We start from the raw sequence: 24,661 nt of genomic DNA on the forward strand, positions 1-24,661 counted from the left end.
CGGCAGCGGCGCGGCGCTCCGCAAATCCCGCTCCTCCCCTCCCCCGGCCCACCCCCCCCCCGCCCCTCTCCCCCGGCTCCCGGCCGCCGCCTCCTCCTCCTCCTCTTCCTCCTCCTCCGCCTTCTTCCGCCGCCCGCACGCCGGCCCCGCCTCTCACTGCCCGCGCCGGGCCCAGCTGCCCGGAGGCCCCGCGGCCGGCGGGCGCGGCGGGGGCGGCGCGGCGCTTGCCCGCGCTCGCCGGGAGGCCGCGATCGGGCGCCCGAGCCCAGCCTCGGCCTGGCTGCCGCCGCCGCCGCCGCCGCGCGACGCGGCGCGCAGGGAGGAAGAGGAAATGCCCCGCGGCCGGCACCCGGCTGGCTGCTCGCACGGGCGGCGTCTGCCGGCCCGCCACCCCCAACCCTGCCTGGTGCCTGGACGAGTGCGGACTCGAGGGGCTCCTGGGCTGGGCTGACTGCGGGCGGCGAGCCGCGGGGGCCCCGTCCCCGGGCGCATGGCTGCCGGGCCGGCTGCGGACCATCTGGGAACGTGTTTGTGTTTCTTAGCCGGCTGCCGAGAAGGGAAGGGCGGCGGGCTCGAGTCGCGGCCGGGAGGGAAGGCGGCCGGGCCGCGCCGCGTCTCCGACACCGGCTCCTCAGAAACCGTCTCCTTTTCCGACTCGGCGCCGGCGGGGCCCGCGCAAAGTTCGCTCCAGCGCCGCGGCTCACCGTGAAGGCACTTCATTGACAAGTTGGCGGTTATTTTTGTTTGTTTGTTTCCTGCCGGTGGACTACCTCACTGTTTTATCTGTCTTTAACATTTGTACCTTCCTATTGCCAACTTTGTTTTCACGCATTTTAAATTCAACGGATAACTTGCACTGCCTCGTACCACGTGGTAGCTTTGGAGGCGAGGCCGGACGTGCAATTCTGTTTCTGATCTCCGTGTAACCTTGGACAAGTTATTTAACCTTGCTGAGCCTCCGTCTGCTTTTGTTTACCTGGTTGATATTGGTGGTTATTTTAATGTGTCCTTTCCTATTTGAAGTTAATCTGGGTTTTTGCATGACGTAAAGCTGTATTCCTAGGCTAAATCTGGAATTGGGTGCCGAGGTACTGCCTGCTTTGGGGTTACTGTTACCCTGGCCACCCTTCACTGGCTTTGTCACCTTGGGCAAATGACCTAACTGCTCTGTGCTTTGACATCCTTATCTTTAAAATGGGCATAACAACTAGTGTTAAGAGATGTTTGGAGGATTAAGTGCTCAAATGTATATAAAATATCTAGCACCAGACCCAGGAAAAACCGACTTTCGTTGACTCTGATTTTAAGATACTACCTAATATGAAAGATGTTTAAGTTAAGAAAGCAGATATTATTGGGTCACTCAGATGTCCCCAAGGGCCTTCATTTGGTAGAAACCAATGATCAGTATACTAGGATTTAAGTAAGGGCTTGGCCACTAGAAATATGAGAGCTTCAGAATTTTTATTGAAAAATGGAATTAAAGATGATTTTATTTTGGTGCAGCAGTTGAAATCTGTGCAGAGTTTTTTTCCCAGGACACATTTTGCATGAACTGCTGAAGACCTCATTTCCATCGCATGTACGGAGCTTTCTCCTAAATTCATTCCCACGCGGCTGTTATGGGACTCCCAGCCTGGTCATGAATGGAGTCATGGAAAAGAGGGAGCAGTGCTGAAGGCTCACCCGGTGTTGATCCCTCTTTTTTTTCTGATGCCTGGCTAAGCCCTGTACAGTACTGGTGTCTGTGACCCTGTGTGTCAGTCACATGGGAGCCATAGTCTCTGTGACTATGATGACTGAATGTCTAAATACATCAAGAATAAGACATTATCGATAATGTAGTCAAGTGAAGTTCTGGAGCAGAGAAGAATAAGTACAGAGGTTTAATTTGGGTTGTTAAAGGAAGCAGATACAAGTGTAACCGTCTAAACCCTAAGGGAGTTTCAGATCTTTTTTAAAAAATTAAATTTTTTTTGAGAGCAAGCTCCCATCTGCTGGTTCACTCCCTGAATGACTGGGCTGGGTGGGAACCAGAGCCAGGAACTCAATCCAGGTCTCCCAAGTCCGTGGTAGGAACCCAATGACTTGAGCCGTCACTGATGCTTCCCAGGGTGTGCATTAACCGGGAGCTGGGAGCCCGAGCCAGGTATCTGAAGCAAGTACTCTGATGCGGGACGTGGATGTCCTGAGCGGTAGGTTAAACACCTGCCCTGGAATAGCTGGTCTTTTGACAGTTATTTCATTGTTTTTAACCAGGCAAAAGTAAGAAAACAAAGGAAAGAATTGTCTTCCTGTTTAAGTGGGAATTTTATGGTTATTCTGGGTTTTCACGACCTTCATTCATTTAGATTCAGGCCTTTCAATCTAAACCTCTTGCTGAAATATAAATCCAGATGATTTATATTCCATTCCAGAAATATTTATCTCTAGTCCCTTCTTCTTGCTCCACGCTCTACCTCAGGAACCGATACCTCCTTCCATACCATGGCCCAGTTCCATTCTCTGTGTTCTTTAAAACAAGCTAAGGCATGTAAACATTGATGCAATGTGAGGTCTCCCATCTAGCTGACAGTGTTGTACTGCTGTCAATTTCCTAGCCTTGCTAGTTCCCAGAGTTTTGTAAGATGTTACCACAGGGCGAGTGCAGCTGCAGCTTCCTGTGGTGTATTATCATTACACAGTAAAAAATAATAATAATAATAAAACCATGGGGATAAATCAGATCAATGGTTATCTGTGTGGGGGCACTGGATTGAGTCGAGAACTTTGTGGCATGAGAATATTCTACATCTTGATTGTATTGCTTACATTACTGGGATGTTTGCCAAAACTCAGAACCATCCCCCTAAGAGTGTGCATTTTCTGTGTGAATTATACTTCAGGAATATTTTAAAATAAAATTTAAAAATATCTAAGAAAAGCAAGCAGTTGTCACCCCATTCTCTGTGGCCTATGAGTTAAAATTTAACTTCCCGTGTACGGTTTTATGTTTTTTGTTTTTTTTTTTTTAAGATTTACTTATTTATTTGAAAGAGAGGGAGAGAACATCCTCTGATTCACTTCCCAGATGGCTGCAATGACCAGGGCCGGTTCAGGCTAAAGCCAGGAGCTTCATCCTGCTCTCCCAAGTGGTGGCAGGGGCCCAAGCACTTGGGCCATCTTCGGTTGCTTTTCCCAGGCCATTAGTAGGGAGCTAGGTTGGAAGTGGAGCATCTGGGACATGAACCAATGCCCATAGCGAATGCTGGCATTGTAGGTGGGGGCTCCACCCGCTGTACCGCAGCGCTGTCCCCCTCCCTCACCCCACCCCCTGTAAAGTTTAACATGCTTTCCAGCATGCTGACATTTCCTTCTGCTAATGCACCCCATGCCTGCTTCTTGTATACAGTGACACTTGCCTCTGGGCCTTTGCACAGGCTCTTCTGCTTAAAGGTAGCATAGGAAGTTCAAGCCATAATTGAAATTCCCTGTACTCATGTAAGCCTTCCCTGTTTCTCTTACACACACTGCTAACTTCCTACCTTCCTCCTCCGTGGTCACTCATACTGTTTAGTTTGTTTTCATTTATTTTCTCTCAGACTCCCGCAAGGCAGTAACCACATGATTCATTTCTGTCTCTGGGATGTACTGAATGAGTGAGCGAATAAATGAATTATTTAAGAGTTGGAAGAAAGCTTCAAGAAATGGTCTACAAAGTGTGGCTCAGGGTCTCCAAGATCCTTTCCAGGGGCCTGTGAGATGTTAGGATTTTCAGACTTCTAGCAAATACACCTCCACAGACTGCAGAAGCAGATAAGAGAATCCAGCTGTCTTCAGTTAGGCGAACTTTAAAAGAGATTTGCAAAACTGTAAAACAATGACACTTTGACCTTTTTTTAAAAAATTATTTTTCTTAAAAACATTTGTTTCTAGGTAATATGTTGATTGTTTTAAGTGACTAAGTATTTTTAAAGTATTTGTTTTAATTTCTGATATGTAAAATATACATTTTTTAAAGTTCTTTGGATTTTTTTTTTTTAATATTTGAGAGGCAGAGAGAGAACTGCATTTGCTGATTCACTTCCCAGTTGCCAGCAATGGCTGGTGTTGGGCTGGGCTGAAACCAGGAGTCAGGAACTCAATCCCAGCTACTCTGCTTCAGATCTAGTTTCCTCCTAATATCCTTAGAAGCCAGCAGATAATGACCCAAGTACCCTAGTCCCTGCCACCAATGTGGGAGACCCACATGGGGTTTCTGGCTCCTGGCTGCTGCCAAGGCATACGGGCAGTGAATCAGCAGATAGATCTGTCTCTCCATTGCTTTACCTTTCAAATAAATCTTTAAAAAAAAAAAAAAAAGGCAAGGCTTTCTTCCCCTTCCCACTAGGAGCCTCCAAAGCAATCTCCGTGTGTGTCCTGCTGCCTCGCCCTCACTCCCACCTCGGGAGAATGAAGATGTTCTTTCTCCCGACTAGACCCACATCGGTGTGTGATCTCCCTTCATCCCATCTCTGGGACCTCGCGCCCCACCCTGCCTCCCCCCAGCTACTCTCAAGCATTTGTACTTCACTTCTCTCAGCCAAAAGTCACTCCAGTCCTACAGCCCTTCTGGTTACCACCCTAAGGTTTCTTCCTCTCCATAGACAGTGCTTGGAGGAAATTGCCACTCCTTTACCTCTGCTTAGTCACCTGACAGAGGGGAGGGTCAGACCTTCGCTCTGAAGGCTCGCTAACTGGGTCCGCTGAAACCAGCTGTCAGTGGGTAGGTCAGCAGGAGAGAAAAGCAAAATGCACTTAACTTGTGTAAGAACAGGAGCCACATAAAACACAGGACTCAGGCCCAGCTGGCTGAGGTTTAAGTACCCCCATCACAGGGCAGCTGGAAAGGAGTGAGAGGTGCAGGCAGTTTAGAGAAGGAGTAAATGGATTTTAGGGGAGACAGGTGGGCCCAAGGAACAGACTGTGGCCTGGTAAAAAGGACCTCTAGGCTCCTGCTGTGCTGGTTGGTTTTCAGTACCTTCCCTGGTTAATGAAATTGCGGACACTTGGGCTCCTCTGTGGTGTGCCTGTAGGCAGATAAAGGAAAGCCCTTTTGCCTGAGGAGAGGAGGATGGAGGACGGGGAAGGGGAAGTGGAGAGACAGTGTGGCAGCCGCAGCAGTCCCTCGTGTCTAAATGCTTTCCTCTGGGGAGTCATTTTCCAGTGCTGGCTCTTGGGGCCCCTCCACTGTTCCCTTCGTATTCTGTCCCATGCCTGTGCTCGCCCCTGTGCCATTGGGTTCATTCACCATCTATTGGTCAGTTGCTCAAGATGAAGCCCAGTGGTCAGCTTAACTCCTGCCTGCCATTAATCTTCCACAGCCAATCAGTCACCGAATCCTATAGACTGACCCCTTTTTACTGTCAGCTTCCCCTTTCATCCATTTCTATGGTAATCAAATCTTGGCTGTGAGCATCTCACCACCAATCATTCTGCCTTCTGTAGTCCTTTGTACCACCTCCAACTACCTTTCTTTTTCTTTTGCACTATCTTTTTTAATCCTAAAAGTAATACATGCTGAAGGCAGGCAAGTAGCATAGCAATTCAGACATCACTTGGAACACCCATGTGTCATTTCACAGTGCTTGGATTGAAGTCAGCTCTGCTTCTGATTCCAGCTTCCTGCTAATGTGCAGCCTGGGAGGCAGTAGTGATGGCTCAAGTAATTGGGTTCCTGCCACCCATATGGGAGAACTGGATTGAGTTCCCAGCTCCTAGCTTTGTCCTGACCCAGCCCTGGCTGTTGCAGGCATTTGGGGAGTGAACAAGTAGATGGGAGATTCATTCTCTCTTCCCCCACCTCTCCCTTTCAAAGAAATTAAAAAAAAAAAAAGTTAAAGTATTACATGGTCATTGAAGAAATCTTGGAAAATACAGAAATGCATGAAGAAAATAATAAAAGTAACTCATTATCCCCTAGAGATAAACTTTGTCATACTTTGAGCTGTTGTTCAGAGGCACATTGGATTGCATCATTCCACTGCTCAGAGTTCTTCAATGGTTCCCACAATGCTCCCTGTTTCTTCCAGACTGTAACTCAAATTTCTACCAACATCTAAAGTCCCTGGAGCGTGTGCCCCTGCTCACTCTGCCAGCTTATCTTCTGCCACACATAGATGGTCAGTGGCTGCTGCAGGGTCTCCTTTCTCTTCTACCTCAAGGCCTTTGCATTTGCTTCGTTCCTGATTCTTCATATGACAGGCTTATCTCCAAGACGATCTCAGAGAAGCCTTTGCTTACTATTTAAAGACTCCCTCCACTATTTTTTTTTAGATTTATTTATTTATTTGAAGGAAGAATTACAGAGAGGCAGAAGCAGAGGCAGAGAGAGGTCTTCTATCCGCTGGTTCGCTCCCAAGTTGGCTGCAATGGCCGGAGCCGTGCAGACCCGAAGCCAGGAGACAGGATCTTCTTCCGGGTCTCCCACATGAGTGCAGGGGCCCAAGAACTTGGGCCATCTCCTACCACTTTCCCAGGCCATAGCAGAGAGCTGGATCAGAAGTGGAGCAGCCAGGACTCGAACCAGCACCCATATGGGATGCCGGCACTGCAGACAGCGACCTTACCCGCTATGCCACAGCGCTGGCCCCATCCCTCCGCTATTTTTTTAGAACTTTTTTTTATATAGTATTTTAATGTTTTCTTAATGTTTATTCACTCTGTGTTATAATTTTGCTCTATTGTTTGTCTGCTGGCTTCCTCCACTGCAATATAGACTCGTTAAGGCAGAGACCTTTTCTATCTTGTTCGCAGCTCAGGACCGGCATTCAATAAACATTTGTTCAGTAAACAAATGGATGCTTAAAGTATAGGATTGGAGAGGGAGTATAGGAGAGAGATGATGAGAGCCTGAACAGGAGCCATGAAATGCCTTGAAGAGGAAATTATCAGGCTTTGATGGCTGAGAGGATATGGTAGTAAGGGAAGGAGAGAAATCTAGGGCCACTTCCAAGGTGAGGCTGGAGATCCAGAAGATGATATTGCTACTAACTGAGCTCCAGGCTCTGAGGAGGAGCAGGTTGGGGTGGGATACATGGAGTGTGAGAAACCTGTGGCTTATCCAGGAAGACCCAGGGGAAGGGTCAGAGCAGCGACTCCTGTTTGGGGATCGTCAGACTACAGGTGGCAGTTACTACCACGAAAGGAGACAAGGTCTAAGGCAGAAGTCCAGGGTGGGTCACAGAACACACCTCGGGCAGTAGTGATTGATGCTGGAGGGGCCTCTGTGCCAGAGAACCAGGGCGGTTACAGAAGCCAACGATGCAGTCTTCAGGAAGGAGGGACCAGTGGCTCCAAAAAATGAGCCAAAATAAACCTCATTTTAATATTTAAAAGTGGAGACTACCTTAATAAACTGTGGTCTACCCAAGCCCAAAGCAGCAATTATAAATGAGATTGTAGGGGCAGGCATTTGACACAGCAGTTAAGACACCACTTGGGATACCTACATCCCATATCAGAGCTGGGTTTGAGTTCCAGCTCCGCTTCTGTTTCCAAATTCTTGCACTCTGGGAGACCGCGAGGAGTGGCTCAAGTAGTTGGGTCCCTGCCAACCATTTGGGAGACCCAGATTGAGTTATGGGCCCCTGACTTCAGCCTGGCACAGTGAGAGGCATTTGGGGAGTGAGCCAGTACATAGGAGTTCTCTGTGTCTCTATTTCTATGCATCAAATAAACAATAAATACATTTTAAAAGACTTATTTATTTGAAAGGCAGAGTTACAGAGAGGCAAAGGCAGAGAGAGAAAGAGCGATCTTCCATCCACTGATTTACTCCCCAGAGTGAACGGCCAGAGCGAGGACCATCTGAAGCCAGGAGCCGGGAGCTTCTTCCCAGTCTCCCTGTGTGGGATGCTGGCACTGCAGGTGGCAGTTTTACCCACCATGCTACAGCCTCGGCCCCAATAAATACATTTTTAAGGAAGAGATGAGCTTGTATGATACAGATAGGCAATGGACTAAAAATACATTTGTATCCAATAAATATATTTTTAAGGAACAAATGAGCTTGCGTGATAAGGATAGGCAGTGGACTAGAAACATTTTTGTGTGTGTTTTTAGTGAAAGAAGCAGGTTGCCAAACACTTCCCTTTTCTAAAAAACTTATGTGCAACATGATGCCATGTTTACACTTTATAAAGCAAGTATATAAAATAAAGACTGGATAATACCAGACGATCTGTTTAGGTGAGGCGCAATATAGATAACTTGTGATGTTTCTTAGTTAGCACACATTTTTGGGAGTCTTCTGTGTCCAGCAAGAACACAGAAACCATGCCCCACCCTCCAAGGTATTTGGTGACAAAATTGAAGCAATTCTGATGAGTGTTTATGATGGAGATGTGAAGTGCCTTTTTTTCCCTTTAATTTTGAAGTTTTCTTTGATGAGCATGTTACTGGTTGTATATAGCCTGTCCCTTCCTGTCTCTCTCCCTCCATTCCTCCCTCCCTCCGTCCCTCCCTCCCTCCCTTCTTTCCTTCCTTCCTTCCTTTTTTTCCTCTTGTTTAAAGAAGCTTGGCAGAGAAGTAAGTGGGAACTAGAAGGTAGTAAGCAGAGGGGGCCCACAATGAAGACTCCAGTGTGTTTGGAAGTTTAGAGAAGGATCTGGGTGAGAATACAGGGTGTGTGTGTGTGTGTGTGTGTGTGTACACGCACATAGGTGGGAATGGAAGAGTGAGGAGGGGCCCAGTGGAGGTCAACTTTTGCCAGCAGGCAGGACACTGCATCCTCACTGACACTAGAAAAGGTTGTAAGTGGAGAGGAGATAACAGCGCCCGTTTGGGCAGGGCAGGAAGCTGTGGCAATCATGCCTCAGAGAAGAAGGTGAGGTCAGGCTGTTTCATGCCTCTGTCTGCTAAATGTCTACCCTTTCCTCTTTTAAAACTGAGCTGTAGCCCCCTGCCTCTGTGAGCCATTTCATGAAGGAAGGTGGACAGAGGTAGGCATTTGGGACAGCAGTTAAGTTGCCGTTTGGAACACCTAAACTTCCTATCAGAGTGCCTGGTTTGAGTATCTGCTCCACTTCTTCCATTTTTTTTTTTTAAGATTTATTGATTGATTTGAAAGTTAGAGTTACAGAGAGAGAAGGCGAGACAGAGATTTTCCATCACTCCCCAGATGGCCGTGATGGCCATGCTTAGGCCAGGCTGAAGTCAGAAGCCATGAGCTTCCACATAGGTAGCAAGGGCCCAAGCGTTTGGGCCATCTTCCGTTGCTTTTCCCAGGCCATTAGCAGGAAGCTAGATCAGAAGTGGAGCAGCTGGGACACCAACTGGCGCCCATGTGAGATGCCCGCATTGCAAACAGTGACTTCACCAGCTGCCCCACAGCATGGGTCTCTTAACAGTGCTTGCAATAGGGTCAAGCCTTTTGGTTCAGAGGTTAAAACACTGATTGGAGTGCCCACATCCCTTATCAGAGTTCCTGGATTCAAGTATCAACCCCACTTGCAATTCTAGGGAATGCTATCCTGAGAGATAGCAGGAGATGACTCAAGTAGTTACATTCCTGCCACACACGTGGGAAACCCAAACTGAGTTCCTAGCTGGCTCTCGGCTTTGGCTTGGCTAAACCCAGCTGCTGTGGCCTGCTCCACTTCTGATCCAGCTTCTTGCTAATGAGCATCCTGGGACGCAGCAAATGATGGCTCCCATACTTGAGAGACCCACGTAGAATTCCCAGCTCCCAGTCTCGGCCTGGCCTAGCCCTGGCTGTGGCAGACATTTGGGGAGTGAAGCAGTAGATAGATCTCTCTCTCTCTCTCTCTCTCTCTGCCTACCTGTCTCTCTGCCTTTCAAATAAAATTAAATAAACTCAAAGAAAGAAAGTCCACTGATACTCGCAGACCAAGTGCGTTAGCATCTCTGAGGGGTGGGCCGCAAGGATCTGCAGAGAGAACACATCCGTGGGGACACTGTTGGTGCAGTAAAGTCGGAGAACCACCGAGCACTCCCAATTCCTTCCACAGTTCTCCACTGTTGTGACCAAACCATTCCCTTCCCCAACTGGGCTCCCCCTGGGTTGGAGTCAGTGTTTATTTCCACACTTCTGGAGTAGCCCTCCTCTTGGCTCCCACAGTGGGCTTTCGGCACTTGTTGGTTGTGGGGAGCAACTGGGAGCAACTCGGACTAGACTAAGTTACTGGAATTAAGACTTATTCTATGCATCTGCTCTCCCACAATATGGCGCTGGGAGAGGAGGAAACAGCTTCTACACAGCTGCCTCCAGTTCAACCAATAAACAGCAGGACCTGCTCCTGATTGGAGGAGAGCAGCGTACTCAGCGTGTGGGTAGCAGAGTTGGGATTGGTGGAAGAGGACTATAAAGGAGGAGAGAGACAACATGCACCAGGAACATCTAAGGGGAACATCTATCTGAAGGAACACCTGTGCAGCCCCCGAGAGAGCCAGCCGGCGGTGTGCCGCTCCCCCACGGAAGTGGGGAAAGTGGCAGGGGGAACCGCCCTTCCACGGAGGTGGAAGGGACGGTAGCCAACCCGGGAAGAACCAGCAGCAAACCCGGGGAGGGCCGAGCAGACAAAAGAACAGCGCAGGGTCCTGTGTCGTTCCTCCACGAAGACGGGGAGCGACATAATGGTGCCGTGACTCGGATATGAAGCCTAGGCAGGGTTTAGTGTCGTTCCTCCACGAAGAGGGGGAGTGACAGTTGGTGAGATGCATGAATGATGTGTCCAAAATTGAAACCCAGGCATTTTTTAAGAAGAAAAATCCCTTTTTAAAATTTTTTTCCAGAAGATTTATTTACTTATTTGAAAGGCAGAGTTATAGAGAGACAGAGGCAGAGAGAGAAGTCTTCCACCTGCTGGTTCACTCCCCAGATGGCTGCATCGGCTGGAGCTGGGCCAATCCAAAGCCAGGAGCCAGGAGCTTCTGCTGGGTCTCCCATGTGGGTGCAGGGGCCCAAGGACTTGGGCCATCTTCTACTGCTTTCCCAGGCCACAGCAGAGAGCTGAATCAGAAGTGGAGCAGCCGGGTCTCGAACCTGCACCCACATGGGATACCAGCACCACGGTCAGCAGCTTGACCCATTATGCCTCAGTGCCAGCCCCTGACCCACGATTTGCCATCATATCCTGTTTTATCTGCAGAAGTTGCTGAATTTCTCATGAAGGCATCTTCTGCTTCAACTATGCTTAAAAAAAAATCACATGCCGTTTAAAGTCCCGACACATCCACCTAGAAAGATACTGGGAAGAAGTGGGGCTTACTGTCTGGAGGACTGCTTACTGTAGGCAAGGAAGCTTAGGAAATGAAGTCACCTGAAAGTGCAGGCCATAGAATCCCCACGGAGTAGAGGAGCAAGCACCTGCAGCAGGTGTCTGTCTGCCCAAGACCTATTACAGAGTGAGAACTACCCCGGGAAAGGGCCTCAAAATATAACAGCTGGGCCGACGCTGCGGCTCACTAGGCTAATCCTCCGCCTGTGGTGCCGGCACCCTGGGGTTCTAGTCCTGGTTGGGGCGCCGGATTCTGTCCCGGTTGCTCCTCTTCCAGTCCAGCTCTCTGCTGTGGCCCGCCAAGGCAGTGGAGGATGGCCCAAGTGCTTGGGCCCTGCACCCGCATGGGAGACCAGGAGAAGCACCTGGCTCCTGGCTTCGGATCGGCGTAGTGCTCCAGCCACAACGCACCAGCCATAGCGGCCATTTGGGGGGGTGAACCAATGGGAAAAAGGAAGACCTTTCTCTCTGTCCCTCTCTCTCTCACTGTCTAACTCTGCCTGTTAAAAAAATAAATAAATAAAAAAAAAGCTGATAAAGAGGATGCTTGGGAGACAACGAGTCACAGCTGAAGGCTTGCATGTAACTGCCTAGAATGTAGGAAAGGGGAAACCTTAGATTAGAAATTGGAGTCTCTCGGCCTATCCAAGGATAAAGATGCTTTGATGCTATTGGCTAGTACTGTTAAGGTAGAGAGAGCGTGCCTAAGCAAATGCCCATCCATCTTCGGGGAAACGGGCATTTCTCCTAGCAGCAGCTAATCCATTCAGTAAGTACAGAGAATCTCCCACGGGTCAGGGGCTGTACCAGCTGCTGGAGAAGTGACACTGGGCAAAACAGTCACAGTCCCTGCCCTGAAGCAGTCACAGGATTATTCTTGTTCACTCTTCACCTTGTCAACCTGTCATTTCATGTGCTTTGTGGCATAGTACTCTGAGCAGGTGACCAAAGCCAATTATTCTGCCTGTTAGGCCTCTTCTCACATTAGTAACGCTCTGGTTTTGACTTGTTTGTGATTTGGGTGAGTTAAACAGCTATTCCCCCCCCCCCCCATATATCTTCCTGATTACAACACTGGGCCTGGTTACGGTAAGTGGACATAATGGGGCTAGTCTTTGGACTGGCTGCACCTGTGACTGTGACGTCAGCCCCCTGCCTCTTAGATCTCCTAAGGATCCCCACCCTGGGAAGCCCTGCCAACCGCCATCCCCAAGGCCTCAATCACAGCCCTGGGCCGACCCAGGAATGTGTGTGTGTCCTTCTTTCCAGCGCCCCACCAAGAGGGATTGAGGAGGTTCTTGGAGCATTGGATTCATGGGTGTCTTGAATTCCAAAGAGCTTGAGTCAGCAGAAACTACAGGTCCTGTGGCCATATTTTAAAGGAAGAGGAGCAAAGGCCAGTGATGGTAAATGGAGGGGAGTGGACATAATGGGAAGAGGCTGTGGACAGGCTGGGCCTGTACTGTGAGGTTCGCCCCCAGCTGCTTAGCTCTCCTAAGAGGAACCCCTGAGGGCCGAAAACAGGCTCCTCGGGCCCTGGTAATTGCTGAAAACAGCAGGTGCGTATCAGACCTGACTCTGAAAACCATGCACTCAGGTGGATGCAGGTTTGGGCCTGAGGCTTATACGTTCAGGACAGGTAACTCTTAAGAAAGAAATGCAAAATTAGACCCAGAGCTTCAGAAGCGTTGTTTCAGGAAGCAAGGGACTCTGAAGCTTAGGATTCACTTGTTGCATGATAAACCCACCTGTGTGTCCATGCTGGCGAGCAAAAACACCAGGTGGCTGTGAGCCCCAAAGGTCAGAGAGCTCTCTCTGGATGCTTCGAGGAAGGAAGCAGTGAGTGCAACCTTGCTGTTTTACTTTCTTGATCTTGTTAATATATAACACTCTTTTTTCCATCCCCCCACATGCAATTATAGATGTTGTTGTTTTCTCAAAGATTTATTTATCTGAACAGCAGAGAGGCAGAGACATCTTCTAACCCATGTATTTACTCCCCCAATGGCTGCAACGGCTGGAGCTGGGCCAGACCGAAACCAGAAGCCAGGAGCCTCTTCCGGGTCTCCCACGTGGGTGCAGGGGCCCAAGCACTTGGGCCATCTTCCGCTGCTCTCCCAGGCACATTAGCAGGGAGCTAGATTGGAAGTGGAGCCTTCAGGACTTGAACTGGGATGCTGGCACTGTGGAGGCTTAGCCTTCTACACCATAGTGCTGGCCCTTTGAGTCCCAGCTTTGCCACACACCGTCTGTGTGACCCTGGGCTAGTTACCCAACATCCCTCAACCTCAGGTTCCTTATTCATAAAAGGGGGCCAATAACACATCCCCTGTTAGGCAGTTCTAAGAATCAGGAATAATGTCTTTAAGGTGCCTGGTTTATAAGTCATAGCTGTTGTAGGAATATTATTGCTTTAGGTCCAGGGTAGGCAAACTGCAACCCATGGACCCAAACTGGCCCTCACTGCGTGTTTTTTTTTTTTTTTTGTAAATAAAGTTTTATTATAACACAGCCATGCCTGTTTGTTCCTTATGGCCTATGGCTGCTTTCGTGGCCCAAGAGCATAATTCAATAAGAGACAGTATGGCATGCAAAGGTGAAACTGTTTATCATGTGGCCCTACAAAAAGTGGGTCAACCTCTGACTTAGGCCTTCAGCACTTCACTCTCAACTGCAGTGGCCTCCTACCTGGTCTCCCAACCTCTGGTCTTCCTCCTGTGCTGCTCACTCTCTGCAGCCCATTGCCTTTCTAAAACATAAACACCACTGTTCGCTTCCACTGCTTGTAAGACCTTAGCCGACCTCCCAGTCTTTGCACTTCTCTGGTGTAGTTTTGCAGATTTGTCACAGTCTGGCCCCAGTCTTCTGCAGGCTCCTGTCTTTTCCTCCCTCCCCATGCTGTGTCCCGCATCCAGCCGCAGCACCGATGGGTGGCTTGTGCAGTTCTATGACTCTGCATGCCCAGCCCCTCTCTGGGATGCTCTTCTCTCTGTTCTCTGCTGTTCCAATGGGCTGCATCTTTCCAAGTTTTCTGCAAAGCCCCCTCTGACCTCCTGCTACTGTACCCTTGCACTGCAGCAACAACTAACCTCAGACTCTCAAGGACCTAAAACTAAAAATGATTCGAACGGAGTCTGCCCTCCAGAGTGCTCAACAAGCACCGATGGTGGTTGTCATCTTCCTAAGAATGGGAAAAAATAGCCCAACCTTTCCTTTGTAATGTGCACACCGCTGATTATCTTATTAATAGATATTTGTCATTTTGCCTAAGATAAATGTCCTGGTAGAGGTTGTGGTTGATAAGCAGTTGTAACGAGAGAGCTTCACTTGGAGAGGAAAGATTGGAAAGCCTGGGTAGGTAAACCCATAATGAAAGGGTCATACAACCGCTTTCAGCCATAGTCTAGGTCCACAGCCACTTTCGGGGGTGCTTGTACCCGTAGTTTCCTCTGTGGGATGTAAAACCACGCATTAAGTGCCTCAGTTGCTCAGAAGTCTCTCCAGGGTGTCTTCCATCTCCATCCCCTGTGCCCTGCTCTCTCCTGGCAGCTCCAGGGCTTGTCTTGCCTCCTGATAGTTGGTTTCTGCCCAGCCCCTTCAGCCTGACGCTGCGGGAAGAGAGTCGACCAGGCTTGCCCTGTGTTTCCTGCCAGGCTGTGCTGCTGTCTCACCAGCACCCTGATAAGTGGTGCACAGGCCCACCTACACTCCAAGGAGCAAGGTGGGAGCAGATTCAACTGTTAGTCAGCCCCAGCTGATACCAGACTTCCTGTGTGGATGTTTCCCAAACCCATGCTCTGTATTTCGGGCCCAGGAGCGGGCAGCCACTGAGCCACTGAACTTACCTGTTTCGGAAACCATCGCTTGCTCTGCCTGCGCTCCCCCTTGCTGGCTGTGCTGCTGCGTCTTGCTGTCTTCGTTGCTCCCCCTAGAGACTGGATCTCTGCCTCTGAGCGCTGCCCCAGGTTCTGCATCCTACCTTCCTTCTCCTGCTCAGCCAGCACCCCAGCGAAGCCCAGGGTTGGAAATCTCACTGCCCTTATCACTGCACTTCTCGTCCAGTTCTCTGCCTCGCCCCACATGTCTTGGCCTCAATCTGATTTCCTGTTCATTGCCTGGAACCCTTAACATGGACCTGGATTAAATTTACTGTGCTTTGCAGGGATTTGGTGTAGCGACATCAGCCTCTCTGTGGCATGCTGAACATCTTCCCCTTTTGGGAACTCACTCCCCACTCTGATTTCTTTCTTTGTCTTTTGTTTTTAAAAGATGTATTTGTTTGAAAGTCAGAGTTACAGAGAGACAGAGAGAGGGAAAGAGAGAGAGAGAGAGAGATCTTCCATCCTCCAGTTCACTACCCCAGATGCCCTCAACAGCCAGGGCTGGGCCAGGCTGCAGCCAGGAGCCAGGGGCTTCTTCCAGATCTTCCACATGGATTCAGGGGCCCAAGCACTTGGGCCCTCTGCTGCTGCTTTTCCCAGGCCATAAGCAGTGAACTGGATTGGAAGTGGGGCAGCTGGGACTTGAAACGGTGCCCATAACGGATGCCAGAGTGACAGGCGGCAGCTTTACCCACTGTGCCAGAACCGCCCCTTCCGCCCACTCTGATTTATTTATCAATTCCAATCTGCAACCTGGATTCTGATTTTGAGCTTCACTTTGTCCCTCTGTTGATGGGCACGGTTCTGGGCTATTCTCTGTAAAGTTCTGAGTTTGAATTCTTTCGAACTTGATGCCTCAAATGTTCTAATATGTAAGATTTTGAGATGAAACACTAGGGCAAGTCATTCATGAAAATGGCTCACTGGTATAACAATATGTAGCTTTTTTTAAATAAAGATTTTATTTATTTATTTGAGAGGTAGAGTTACAGTGAGAGGTAGAGACAGAGAGAAAGGTCTTCCTTCCGTTAGTTCACTCCCCAGATGGCCACAACGGCCGGAACTGCGCTGATCTGAAGCCAGGAGCCAGGAGCTTCCTCTCAGTCTCCCATGTGGGTGCAGGGGCCCAAGGACTTGGGCCATCTTCTGCTGCTTTCCCAGGCCATAGCAGAGAGCTGGATGGGAAGTAGAGCAGCCAGGACTCGAGCCGGCGCCCATGTGGGATGCCGGCACTGCAGGCCGAGGATTAACCTGCGCCATGGCACCGGCCCAATATGTAGCTTTTTAAATTTTATTCATATACCATAAAATTCACATTTCTAAAGATATGTTTTTTAAAAAATGATTTATATATTTATTTGAAAGAGTGACAGAGAAGAAGAGATACACAGAGCAAGCGAGCAAGAGAGATCTTTCATCTGCTGGTTTGCTTCCCAGATGGCTTCAGTGACTGGAACTAGGGCTGGGGCTGGGACAGGGCAAAGCCAGGAGCCAACAACTTCATCTGGGCCTACCATGTGGGTAGCAGGAACTCAAGTACATGGGCCGTCATTTGCTGCCTCCCAAGCACATCAGGAAGCGCAGTAGCGAGGACTGGAACTGGTCCTTCAATGTGGGTTGCAGATGTCGTAAGTAGCAATGTAACTAGACAGGCAACAATACCAGCCTTCTAAAGGTTTTTAGTAAATTCACAAAGTTATGCAACCATTGCCATTAACTAAATCTAGAACACTGGCATCACCTTGTATCCGTTAGCAATCACTTCCCCAGTCTCTAGTCACCAACTAATGTTTCAGTGTCTATGATTTTGCTTATTCAGCACATTTCACACAAATACAATCATAGAATATGTGGCCTTTCAAGTGTGTTCTTTCACTTAGCATAATGTCTTTTTTTTTTAAGACTTGTTTTATTTATTTGAAAGACAGAGTTACAGAGAGGTAGAGCCAGAGAGAGGTCTTCCATCTGCTGGTTCACTCCCCAGATGGCCGCAATGACTGGAGCTGCGCCGATCTGAAGCCAGGAGCCAGGAGCTTCTTTCAGGTGTCTCCCACGTGGGAGCAGGGGCCCAAGGACTTGGGCCAACTTCTACTGCTTTACCAGGCCATAGCAGAGAGCTGGATCAGAAGTGGAGCAGTCAGGACTCGAACCGGCATCCATATGGGATGCTGGCACTGTAGGCAGCAGCTTTACCTGCTATGCCACAGCACCAGCCCTTGCGATGTGGTTGCAAGTTGCAGCTTAACCTGCTGTGCCACAATGCCAGCTCCAAGGGTTCCAGTTTCTTCACATCCTTGCCAACACTTGTTGTGGTCTGTGTTTTAATTCTAGCCCTCTAGCAAGTGTGAGGTTCCCTCTGGTTTTGATTTGCACTTCTTTACAGACTCACAATGTTGAGCCCATTTGTACCCCTTCTTTGAAGCAAAAGATATGGCAATGTATGACTTTAACTCAACACGCACACACACACACACACATACATCCATTTTGCCTAGCAAAGTCTGAGGCTGCGTGAGCTGCCTCCTCAGGCACTGCTGGTGGGTAGAGTGGAAGGGACACTCCTGAGGCTGACTTGGAAGAAAAGGATTTCTGTTAGGCTTGGTATTGATCTTCGGTGTTGCTGTTTCTGCCAGTCAGGTGGCACAGTATTGAGAGGGTTAAATAAGTATTGAATACACGTAACGTGTTCTTCAGCAGCTCACAATGGCTCGGTGATGCCAGTTATTGAAGGTCTGCCTCTGTTCTGATTGTCTGTGCCATCGCATGGACGTATCATTTGGAACACCATGCCTGCACAGAGAGTACACATGCCAGGCACATGCTTATGCTTGTCCATTGCCTTTCTTTCCTTACCTGCTCTTTTTGGCTTCTTTGTGTCTCTGTTATTGACAGTGGGCTATTGATGGTCAGTATCTAATTTTTATTGTCTGCATCCCAGAATTTTCACCTCATCTTGGACCATGGAGTGTGCTTTGATGTTCTTTGGTGAGTGTTCTAATACTTTATTATGAAAGTGAGATCTTAGTTTTTTAAATTTTTTAAAAGTTTATTTGTATTTATTTGAAAGAGAGAGAGAGAGAGAGAGAGAGAGAGAGAAATATCTTCCATCTGCAGGTTTGCTCCTCAAATGCCCACAATAGGCAGGACAGGGCCAGGCTGAAGCCAAGAGCCAGGAGGTCCACCCATGCCTCCCATGTGGGTGACAGGGACCCAGGTACTTGAGCCATCATCTGCTGCCTCCCAGGTGCACATTAGCAGAAAGCTGGATTCAGAGAAGAGGTTCTAGGCATTACACTGCACCACACAGCCTACACCTAGAAGGAGCCCTTGCTGGTACAGCCCTTCATTTTGACAACTGTGGCAGTTACTGCTATTCTGAGTCACCCTTGAGATATGCCATCTATTCATTTGAAAGTCTGTTTGCAAAGGGAGTCTTTGTATATGGACACATTGGGATCATATTCAGTAAAGTTCTCAACCACTGATACCTATGGTGGCCATCCACCAATCTAATGTTGAAAAAGAAAATGTTCGGGACAGGCATTTGGTGTAGTGGTTAAGATGCTGCTTAGGACTGTGTCATCACATATCACAGGCCTGTGTTTGAGTCTCAGTCCATTCCTGATTCCAGCTTTTGTTAATGAGCACCCTGGGAAGCATCAGGTGATGGCTCAAGTAGCTGGGTCCCTACCACCCATGGGAGACCTGGGTAGAGTTCCTGGCTCTTGAATTTGGCCTGGCCCAGTTCTGGTTATTGTAGGCATTTGGGGAATGAACAGCAGATAGTAGATATTTTTCTCTCTCTCTCTTTCAGTTTTTCTGCCTTTCATATCAATATAAATACATGCAAAGAATTTTAAAAAAGGAAAAGAAAGTGTTGCTTGTGGGACTGTTTGTAATGCTGAACAAATGCAAATAATTTAAATTTCCTTAAAAGAGAACTGGCTAAATAAAGCTGCATTTTGCGGGGATTGGCAAACTTTCTGTAAAGGGCCAGATAATAAACACTTTAGGTTTTGTGGGCCACAGGAGTCTCTGATGCAACCTCTCAACTCAGCTGTGGTGGTGCAAAAGCAGCCAGAAATATTATGCAAGGGAAAAAGCATGGCTGTGTTCCAGGTAAACTCTATCTAGGTGGTGGGTTATATCAGCCTGCAGGTCATAGTTTGCTGACTTCAATATAGTGAACTTTTACTGTGTGATCATTAGAAAGAATCAAATAGATTGACAGGGACTGAGACATCTGTACATCAAATTTTTTTTTCTTTTTTTGAAAGGCAGAGTGGACAGTGAGAGAGAGAGACAGAGAGGAAGGTCTTCCTTTGCCGTTGGTTCACCCTCCAATGGCTGCCGCGCTGCGGCCAGCGCACCGCGCTGATCTGATGGCAGGAGCCAGGGCTTCTCCTGGTCTCCCATGGGGTGCAGGGCCCAAGCACTTGGGCCATCCTCCACTGCACTCCCTGGCCACAGCAGAGAGCTGGCCTGGAAGAGGGGCAACCAGGACAGAATCTGGCGCCCCGACCGGGACTAGAACCCAGTGTGCCAGTGCCTCAAGGCGGAGGATTAGCCTATTGAGCCGCGGTGCCGGCCAAATTTTTTTCTTTAAAGATTTATTTATTTGAAAGGTAGAGTTACAGAGAGGGAGAGACAGAGAGAAAGGCCTTCCATCTGCTAGTTCATTCTCCAAATGGCTGCAATAGCCAGAGCTGGGCTGGTCTGAAGCCTGGAGCCAAGAGCTTTTTCCAGGTCTCCCAAAAGATTCAGGTGCCCAAAGATTTGGGCCATTTTCTGTTGCTTTCCCAGGAGCATTAGCAGAGAGCTGGATCAGAAGTGGAGCAGCTGGGACTCAAACCGGAGCCCATATGGGATGCAGGTTTTGCAAGCAATGGCTTTACCCTCTGTGCCACAATGCTGTCCCCTCAAGTTGTTTTTAAAACAAAGAATATATGGCTTTCAAATGTTATTAAAATTATTATTTAATTTATTTGAAAGGCAGAGAGAGAGAGCCCCTCATACACTGGTTCACTCTCCAAATACCAGCAACAGTCAGGACTGGGCCCAGCAGAAGCCAGGAGAACAGAGTTCCATTTGCATCTCCCCCATGGTGGCAGAGACCCAAGTACGTGATTGTCATCTGCTGTCTTCCAGGGTGTATATAAGCAGGAAGCTGGAATCTAATATGAGATGCAGGCATCCCAAGCAGCATCTAGCCATTACACTCAACCTCTGTCCACTCTCAAAAATTTGGGGCACCCAAATAAACTTGTCTTTTTATTCCGTTTTTCGTGAAATTTCTGAAGTGCATGTGTGCGTGTGTGATTTTGACACACACAAACATGCTTGTATAGGTCTGAGAAAGAGTCTGAGAGGACACACACTCAGCTGTGGACAGCGGTTATGTCAAGCCTGGACAAGTGGGCACTTTTCCTCACCTTGCTATTTGAATATTATGCAACGAAAGAGACTTGTCTTTGAAATAATAAAATAAAATTTAATTGTGATTTATTTTTACAATCCAAAAGAATTTTACTGGTCTTACTCATAATATGTACAAACCAGCATTCCACATAAAATCTAAGTCTAATAACGTCACAGTCATAATCACACTGCACGGTAGCCCAGAGCCTCTTAGAGTCCTCAGAGGGAGTTTCCTCCCGTTGACAGTCACGGGGAAGGGAGCTTTGGCTGGGAGCCGTGGGCTGCACCAAGAGCTGGGGTCAGTGGGGTGCCTAGGACAGAGGGACCCAGTGTAGGTCTTCTCCCAGCAGCCCTTTCTCGGCCTGAGCAGTCTCAGCTCCTGCATTCCTGGACATCAGCTGCATCACCTGCCAGGGGCCTCTGCCCCTCTTTTGCGGACAGACCCCTGAAGGCCACGTCCCAGTGCCCGGGAAGGAGGTGGGCACCTTACAGCCGCAACACGAGGCTGTGTCAATAGGTAAAGTTCACGCTCTGGAATCCCGGCACCCAGGAGGTGAGCGTGAGTGGGAGGGGCCTGGGTAGAATAAGTCACCTCTGAGTCACTCTGAAACCTGAGTAAGAGTCCACCACATCCACCAAGGCACGGCAGGAAAATCTAGGCAGACAGAAGCAAGGGAGGGAGGTGCAACGCCTGGAAACACCTTAGAAGGTGCCGTAAAAAAATGTATGAACAGAAGTGAGACTAAGAGACTGCGTGTGGATCAGGAAGGGGAACCAGCAGAGGGTCACAGGCAGGGGAGACAGGAAGTCAGATCTGACCTCTAGAGGGGATTTTTTTTTTTGGTGGTAGGGGAGGAGAGTGGGTGGGGAGAGCTGCTTATGATCTGTTGTCCAGGTAGGGAGTCCTATGGGAGGCGGGCATTGCGACATATCAGGTTCAGCAGCTCCTTGGGTTGCCCACATCCCACATGGGAGTGCCTGTTTGAGTCCCGACTTCTCTGCTCCCATTCCAGCCTCCTGCTAATGTGCCTACGAAGCTGCAGCTGATGGCTCAGTACCTGAGTTCCTGCCCTCCAAGAGGGAATTCCAGATGGGGTTCATGGCTCCTGGCTTCAGCTTGGCCTAGCCCTGGCTGTTTTGGTGGCCATTTCTCCTTCTCTCTGTCAATCTGCCTTTCAAATAAATAAATAATAATAATAATAATAATAAAGAAGTCATGTGGGCCACAAATGGATTCAGACCTCTGCTAACAGTGTCTTTTCGTCTCTTGGTGTAGCCAGCTTTCCTTCAGCTTTTAACTTTTACTTAACTAAAAAAAAAATTATTTACATTTTATTTGCAGAACACACACGCACACACACACATACATGACTGTCTTTTCTGATTTGAGAATGGGGGAGAATGGGATCTGTTTTTACTCATAACACGTCTGACACCAAACTCGTGGGTTTTTCCCTTATACCAATCAGTTGCCCACTCTGGATACCACCTGGGGTCTAAGAATTCAGTGCAGTCCTGACACTGTGTACCTGGAATTAGCATCAGATCCCACAATATTCCCTCATTTGAGATGCTACTCAGTAGTTCCAGATTGCCGTCTGCGCTTCTCACCCCATTGGCTATAGATCATGGGTTTCCACTACTCCCTTACAGTCAATCACCGGCTCACAGAATCCAGGGGAACACTCCTGTTAGGTTTCTGTCAAGTCGGGAGCAGCCCACACTTCCCGTGAGATGCCTGGGCTGAGGCGTGGACTTGTGGTGGCTGCGGGCAAGGCAGGGAGAAAGCGTGCAGCCTCCAAGCCCTCTCGACACAGGCCACCCTCCTAGCACCCTGATATGCTTGCCAGCCTCGAAGCTCCAGAGATCATTTAGGGGTTTTGGTGGTGGTTTCCTTATGTGGCCATGACTGAGTCAATCAATGGCCATGGATGATTCACTTGATCTCCAACCCCTTTCTCCTCCCAGAGAATGGGGGTGGGCCAAAGTATCCAACTCTTTTGTAGGACCTAGGTCTTTCTCATGACCAACCCCACATTCTGAAGCTCCCAGACACCCAGTCATCTCATTAGCATACAAAGGACATTCTTATCACCTGAGAGGTTCCAAAGGTTTTCCTAGCTGTGTTGCCAGGACCAAGGACAAGGACCAAACCTTGTGTCTGCTTATCACAGGAGGTGAGATGGGAGATCCAGGGGGAGTAGATATGGGACAGAAGAGTGATTCTCTTATCTGTTGTGGGTTTATTATGACTGCTGATGACAAGGTGATGGAGGTTGACTGGCACGCCCATCTCCACCCCCGGACTGAGCTGACCCCGTCCCCACTCTCTTCTAAGTGTTCACACATCCACTGTCTGTCGGTGGCTTGCAGAATGCCTCTGAGCAACCTTCCACTGTGTGTCAGGGCATCTTTTTGTCTTCATAAGGGGTCTCTCTTAACCTGTGTCTGGTCCTAGAGCTCAAGTTTCTTGGCAGCTTTGTGAAACCAAGTTTCTCACACGGCCCGTTCTCTGCTCACAGGGGCTGGAGAATAAGTTAGGGCTTTTTAATTAAAAAACAACTATTTTAAAAAATATTTGTTTGCAAGTGTTACCGAAAGGGAGAGATATCTCTATCAGATGGTTCACTCTAACAGATGGCCACAACAGCCAGGGCTGGGCCAGGCTGAAGCCAGGAGCCAAGTGCTTATTCCAGTCTCCCACGTGGGAGTGCTGGGGCTCAAACATTTAGGCCATCTTCTGCTGCTTTCCCAGGTGTTAGCAGGACGCTGGATTGGAAGTGGAGCAGCCAGAACAGGAACCGGTGACCGTATAGGATGCTGGCAATGCAGGCAGCAGCTTTACCCACTATGCCACAAGGCCGGCCCCAAGCTACAGCTTTTTCTTGCATGTAACCAAAAGCGTGGCACACATAGATTTAAGCAACAAGGGAACTTATTGGCTCACATAACTAGAAATTCCAGAGGACAAACCCAGCTTGAGGCATGGCTGAATCTAGAGGCATAAATGTTGTCTGGCCCTTGATCTCCCTTTCTCCCTGATGGTGCGGTCTCACTTCCTGTCTACCTTCGGAAAGTTGTCCACCTGCAGTGGCAAAAAATGGCTGTAGTAACTCTAGCCTGTGCCTTTTATACCTAAGCCAAGCCAAAACCAGCAAGGCTCTTACCCATAAGTGCCAGCGAGAGTCCCAAGAGTCCCTCTGATGGGGCCAGGAGGGTCATTTTCTTGGCCCCTGAGTGGACTGCTGAGGCCAGGGTCCCACAGCAGGAAGATGGATGGGTCCCGGGTTGGGGAACAAGCAACAGGTATTCACCATGGTGGGGGGCCATGCTTGAAGATGCCCTGCCCACCTGCCACCTGCCACCCCCAGTAGAGCTTATGCGGCTCTGGCCCAGTGACTGTGCTTTGTATCACATGGGAAATATTTCTACAAGGCCTGAAAAATAGGGTACCACGGAGCTGTGACCCAGGATTCTGAGACTGAAGCTATGTCCTGGCTCTAAAGGCAGCGTAGGCCCGCAATGCATGCATTCTGGGTCAAGACACACCACACTCTCACAGGCCCTTTTAGTTTTATGTGTTTAATTACCAAGCTCTCTAGGGAAATGCTGGTGGCAAGAAGACAAAAATTCCAAACATGGAAACTCTGTAGAGTCAGGAACTCTCTTAAGGTTGTTAGAACCCTTGTCCTTCTGTTAGGTTCTGATTCTTTTCCCTAAACAGAACCTAGAAGCCCAATATATGAATTTGTTCCCTCGCCTGATAACCAGTTATTGATCACCGACTCTGGGCCAGAGCCTGGAGGTTCAAAGGTGAATAAGGCACAGTCAACAGCTCTTGAGAAAACTGCAGGCCGAGTGGGGTGACTCCCAAAACCAGTGGCCGAGGGGTAGGGGATGACATCAAATAATAGAGGTTAAAGGCAGAGCTTTGGAAGGAGGGAGGAGCCCCCTCGCCCTCTGTCCTGGAGCCGGTTCACCTGTGTGTTCCACGGACCTCTCCCTCTGAGAAGCAAGTTCCTTGGCACAGTGGTGTTGAAATCCGGAGAGATCAGAGAGGGTAAGTTGACATAAACTTTATGGAGGGCAATGTGTTCATTGCTA

At 48.9% G+C, this 24,661-nt stretch overlaps 1 long non-coding RNA gene across 3 annotated transcripts in view; it reads left to right on the forward strand.

Annotated features, from left to right (window-relative positions):
- The window catches only part of LOC149128035 (uncharacterized), a 47,586-nt gene that overhangs the window by 658 nt on the left and 22,267 nt on the right, over positions 1-24,661 (forward strand). Inside the window, exon 1 of one of the 3 annotated variants that reach the window (XR_016229258.1) lies at positions 19,756-24,617. The exons of 1 other annotated variant lie outside the window; for it this stretch is intronic. This is a non-coding gene — a long non-coding RNA (uncharacterized LOC149128035). Of the gene's footprint in view, positions 1-19,755; positions 24,618-24,661 lie in introns of those variants that run through there. One more of the 3 variants, XR_016229259.1, reaches the window with a different exon arrangement.

Source organism: Oryctolagus cuniculus, chromosome 2 (genome assembly GCF_051225735.1).
Source record: "Oryctolagus cuniculus isolate XC-2025 breed Fujian yellow rabbit chromosome 2, ASM5122573v1, whole genome shotgun sequence".
Classification (NCBI taxonomy): Eukaryota; Metazoa; Chordata; class Mammalia; order Lagomorpha; family Leporidae; genus Oryctolagus; species Oryctolagus cuniculus.